Genomic DNA, 6,000 nt, shown 5'->3' with positions numbered 1-6,000 from the left:
GCTACATTATATAAGCGTACTGTAGCAACCTGCAAATGATACAACAATACTAGCAATGAAGGTAAGTATAGTGCAACAGCATGGGGTAGGAGGGCTTTAACAGTGACATAAAGTCAGCAGCTAGCACCGATGACTTATCTGACACTGCTATTATCTAGCAAATAATTTATCCATTGACACTACCTGAGTGCAAACATCTCACTCTCGCTCACTCATTTTCTACCGCTTATCCGAACTACCTCGGGTCACGGGGAGCCTGGGCCTATCTCAGGCGTCATCGGGCATCAAGGCAGGATACACCCTGGACGGAGTGCCAACCCATCACAGGGCACACACTCTCTCATTCTAAGTGCAAACATTTCAATTCAATTCAATTTATTTGTATAGCGCTTTTAACAATTTCTTATTGTCTCAATGCAGCTTTACAGAGGTATGGAAACAGAAGAGAGAGTAAAAGAAAGAAATATATAATAATAATAATAATAATAATAATAATAATAATAATAATAATAAGAAGAAGAAGAAGAAGAAGAAGAAGAAGAAGAAGAAATAAGAAGAAAAATAAATAAGTGAATATATACAATTAAAGTTTCAAATTAATTTTAAAAAGATTAACTTAAAATTTAAAACACCGGAGGCGACGGTGGCAAGGAAAAACTCCCTGAGATGATAAGAGGAAGAAACCTTAAGAGAAATCAGGCTCAAAAGGGAACCCATCCTCATTTGGGTGACACTTCTACAGTAAATAGTATAAATGTAAATAATTTCATTTCTACAACAGTTTATAATAGCACAACCGAGAGCTCCTGATGATTTAATGGGTCATCGTAAGCTCTGAGTTCAGCGCAGACCTGATTGCAGATAAAGACCAGACCCTACAGCTGACTGACACAACATTGGTTCAAAAGAAGGCATGACAGTCTTCAATCATTTACTCGATCTTTTTGTATGACATATGTGTGACTCGGTGGCTTAGTGGGTAGCACGGTCACCTCACACCTACAGGGTCGGGGTTTGATTCCCGCCTGTGCCTTGTGTGTGCGGAGTTTGCATGTTCTCCCCTTGCCTCGGGGGTTTCCTCCCCCAGTCCAAAGACATGCATGCTAGGTTGACGCCTGGGATAGGCACAGGCTCCCCGTGACCCGAGGTAGTTCAGATAAGCGGTAGAAAGTGAGTGAGATATGTGTGACTTTCTTTGTGCAATAATTATATAACATTATCTTTGTTTAAGGGTATAAAAAATTGCATAGTGTGCACTCAAGTGAATGAATGAGCAAATTCCCACAGAGGCAGTTTTAATAGCAACCCTATTAATTGGAGAATTGGTAGCTCATTGGTTAAAGTTCAAACTGACACGCAAGCTGACACTGCTGGTCCCCTGAGCAAGGCCCTAAACCCTCAATTTCTGTTTAAATTAGATAAATATAAGTCGCTCTGGAAAAAGGCATCTGCTAAATATCGTAAAATGTTCAGCAAGCACATATCCCTATGTAGAACTTCTGACTTACAGATGTCTTTATCCCTAGATGTAGACTAAAAGCATCAACACCAAGCTATAGATATGTTTTAATCACTTTATGCCTGGTTTATGGTCAAGGTTAGTATTCTCACTAGCACTATCCAGTATGAATAATGTCAAATCCAGAAAATTACCTGTTTTTTAAATTTGGATCTGTTGTCGAGCCCTACATTCAAACTGACATTTACACAAGAAAATATTTACAGCTCCAGGCCTGCTCATTCCACTATCTCTAATTTGTGAGTTATAGCACTCAACCTCTTGTCACCTCCAACAGTCAACATATTTATTTTACTGTCGCTTTGTAAGAACCTTATTTGCATATTGATGTAGATCATTTTGCTACAGGCAGCTCATCTCCATATTTACGGTGGTGAGAATTACGGCATCGTCACAATGATCTCATCCTGGTGTCAACATGCTGATCACCAATGACACATCAAAAATGCAGTCGCTTTAATGCACTCAGTTCTATTTATGAGCAGAGTGCATTATGTATCATACACTTCTGTGGACTGAGAGGTAGGACTGATGATCTCTGATACACAGGAAAAGCTTGCATAAATCTACATAACTGGGGCATTTATTGATAAAATATATTTGTTTGAAGGGATATGTTTAATGCACTTTCATTCATTCATGTGGCAGATGCTTTTATTCAGAACAAGACAGCATACAGAGAAACGGGCATTAAACATCACATCTTTTGGGTCACTAGTACAAAGCCATAAAATGCAGGTTTGGTGAAAAATCCAATTTAGCCATTTTTTTCCCTTCCTCTAAAAGCAGTTTTTATGAAAACACATGTGTGCTGTCCAACATTCATTTTCTACTAAAACAATGATGTTAACAAGTAAAGAAAACCTGTATCACCCAAAAGCTTGCTGTAATTTTGTGCCTCATACTGTATCCGATTATTCACTAATCTCACACAGACACTATGACGTGGTTTAGGCCACAATACATTTATTTATTATTCACAATTTCCTTGTTTTACTATATTTACTGAAACACACACACCTCAATATAATTAAACTTTTAAACCTGAGGTTTTGTCATATAAGAGGAATGGTGTTAATCACTTCATCATTTCATGTTCTGATCTCTATTTTCTGTCATCGTTTCAGTTTCTGGACACATTTACAATTTACACCTGTGATAACCACACATGCACATATGCACACATATATCATATATCATATATCTTTATGTTCAAGTCAGATAGTATTCAGGCAATTTTTTTAAGCATTTTGTTAAATATCCTTACTCTAAAATAAATAGTTCCTTTTTGACTCAGAAAAAAATACAGGATTAAAAATAACGAACATGTTGGAAGCTATAAAGTTGCAGTGCTTTGTCACAATCCTCTCCTGAAAATCTACAAACAGTTCAGCTGACCTAATGACCTAATGGCTAGCAAATGACCTAATGGCTAGCATTAATGTGTCAGTCAGCTGTGGAACTCTTTATTTTTTATTTGTAAATTTATCACAGATTTACTTTAATAATCTTAAATCCGGTGGGCAGGGTGGCTTAGTGGTTAGCACGTTCGCCTTACACCCCCAGGGTTGGGGGTTCGATTCCCGCCTCTGCCTTGCGTGTGTGGAGTTTGCATGTTCTCCCCGTGCCTCGGGGGTTTCCTCCGGGTACTCCGGTTTCCTCATCCGGTCCAACGACATGCATTGTAGGTTGATTGGCATCTCTGGAAAATTGTCCGTAGTGTGTGTGTGTGTGTGTGTGTGTGTGTGTGTGCCCTGCGATGGGTTGGCACTCCGTCCAGGGTGTATCCTGCCTTGATGCCCGATGACGCCTGAGAGGCTCCCCGTGACCCGAGAAGTTAGGATAAGTGGTAGAAAATGAATGAATGAATCTTAAGTCCTAAAGATGCAGACTGCAGCTTCTATGGTCCACAGTCCTCAATATCATCACATGACCTTCAGTCCAGCTTACAGTCACTTAATTGCTTATAACACCCAGCTGTTTATAATGGAACTACATCCTTTAAATAATCCAGACTGACAGTTTTATTTTTGTGTTGAAGATCACAAAACTTTGTTCTCTACCTGCTTTGATTAGTGTTTTGAATATTGCATGCTTCACATACTGATTTAGATTTGTCTAGCTGCTGCTTGTTTGCTGATTGCTTGGCCATTTGCCTGCTTCACATTTCTGATTATTTACCAGCTCTTTTATTTGCTTGCTGCAATGGTTTAATAAAAAGCAGAAGCCTGCACTTGCATCGATAAAGACTTTACTAAAAAAAAAAAAACATGGGAACAGCAGGCTATTTCTTTGTGCTGAAGATGGAGGGGGACTTCACTCATGCACAGATTACTGTGGCCTGAACCAAATCACAGTGAGATATAGTGACCCACTGTGTGCCCTCACCTCTGAAACAGCTTAAAAACAGCTACCATCTGCACCAGGCCTGACTTTCAAATTGCTTACAATCTAGGTAAAAAAAAGTGAGAATGATAAATAGAAGATGGTCTTCAATACAAATCACAATGAATATCTGGTACTGCCATGTGGACTGTTAAATCCACCCTCTGTCTTTCAGGCATTTAATAACGATCTACTCTGACATGGTCAGAAATGAATGATGATTTACATTGATGACATATTGCTTTAACTCACCAACCCAGCACATCCAACACATGACAAGTTTGCTAAACAGGCTTTAAACAAAGCTGAGAAAGTCTCATCTAAAACAAACCAAGGTCTGAGCAGCATAGTGACCCATTCACCAAACCAAACCAAAAAAAATAAAAAATAGATACAGAAATTTCTAGGTTTTGTAAATTTTAAAAGATCAAAGATTATCAAGTAGGATTTATGTTCCTTCCAATCATGGTGACTTCATTAAAACCTGGGCTTATTAGAATAGATTAGATTAGATTAGATTCAACTTTATTGTCATTACACATGTACAAATACAAGGCAATGAAATGCAGTTTAGGTCTAACCAGAGTGCAGAAGCAGCAAGTGCAGGATATACAGTTTTTACAAGCATCCCCAGTGGTTACCTTTACAATGCAAGGATGGAGGGAGGGAGTTTAGGGAAAAGCTTGGGAATCTGTTCAGTTAATCTCTGCCTATCCTCGCCAAGCTAACAGACAAGTGAAAACGTAACCCGAGAATCTCATCAGTTCCTTTCACCTTATGCAATGATTGCCTAAAGGGATGTTATTTTCCTTGTATGGCCTGAATATTCTAGATTCTGGATATCAACCACCTCGCCTACCCTGGATGATACCACTTCAAATTACCTCCCTGTTTCTAGTCCTTGAAGGAACACTAGCATAACAGTACCTCACTGGGTTCCCCCCAAGGTATGTCTTGGACCCTGCTCTCATAAAGCAGTTCCACTCATACTGTTTTGACTGTACAGACACGCAAACCAGGGATAAACCCAGAAAGGACAAAAGTACATGTCTGCAACTCTAAAGGTCATGATCCTCAGTCCTCAGCCTCATCACCTGACCACCAGTCAGGGTCCTTTTCCTGCTTTCATTCACCTGATTAGTAATGTAAATCACATGTCTGCAATCACACTACTCCCTGTAAATAATCCAGACTGTCAGTGTCAGTTACTTGGTAAAGTCTTGATCCAGTATTGTTCTTGTGATGAATCCAAATCTTTGTTCTCTGCCTGTTTTGATCAGCGATTTGACCATTTCTTGCTTCATGTACTGTACTTCACATCTTGTCTAATTTATTTCTGCCTGTTGACCATTTTGTTAGATTCATGTTTCCAAGTATTGCTTACTTCTCTGATACTTTTGTTTAATAAACCCTGTTTGCTTCATGACATGTGGACTGAAATGGTGATTACGAAATAGTGTCTTTGTGGACTTCCAGAGTCTTCTAGCCTCCAGCTGTAATTTGGAAATCATTTCAATAAGAGACTTTTCCATTGAAACTGGTTCATTCAATCGTATTCAGTATCTATTTGTATTCAGATCAGGGATTTTTGGTAGGTAAAAAGAAACGGGAATGTTGAGGAAACCCAATAAGGCACTAAAAGAACGCGCAAAACTGCAATTTCAGCATTTAACAGAGGGTTAAGGACCTTGCTCAAAGGCTTGGTTATACTGGGACTCATAATTGGGTTATACTCAACCCAAACTCATAACCTTCCCTTTAATAGTACAACACCTTATGAGCTATCAGTGCCTCCTTACAGAACACAGACAGTATAAGACTAGGATCCAACAGGGGATACTGGAGCTGGGGAATTACATTGATAGACATTATAGATGGGGGATTAATAAACATATAAAGCAACAGATGAGCTTGTCAGTAAATGATTTCTTGTAATAAACTGAAAATATGTCAAAAAAAAGTCCAGCTCTTCCTTTGGCTGAGCATTTCTTCAGTTTTCTGACACCTTTTCGGTCTTTATTTCATTTTTTTTTCATTTGTTTTTTTTCGTTTCTTTCTTTTTTTTAATACACAGCACATCTGTTGTGCACATGCAA

Source organism: Tachysurus fulvidraco, chromosome 11, assembly GCF_022655615.1.
Source record: "Tachysurus fulvidraco isolate hzauxx_2018 chromosome 11, HZAU_PFXX_2.0, whole genome shotgun sequence".
NCBI lineage: Eukaryota > Metazoa > Chordata > Actinopteri > Siluriformes > Bagridae > Tachysurus > Tachysurus fulvidraco.
The sequence above is the reverse complement of the archived record's forward strand: the minus strand, read 5'-3'. Positions refer to the sequence as shown.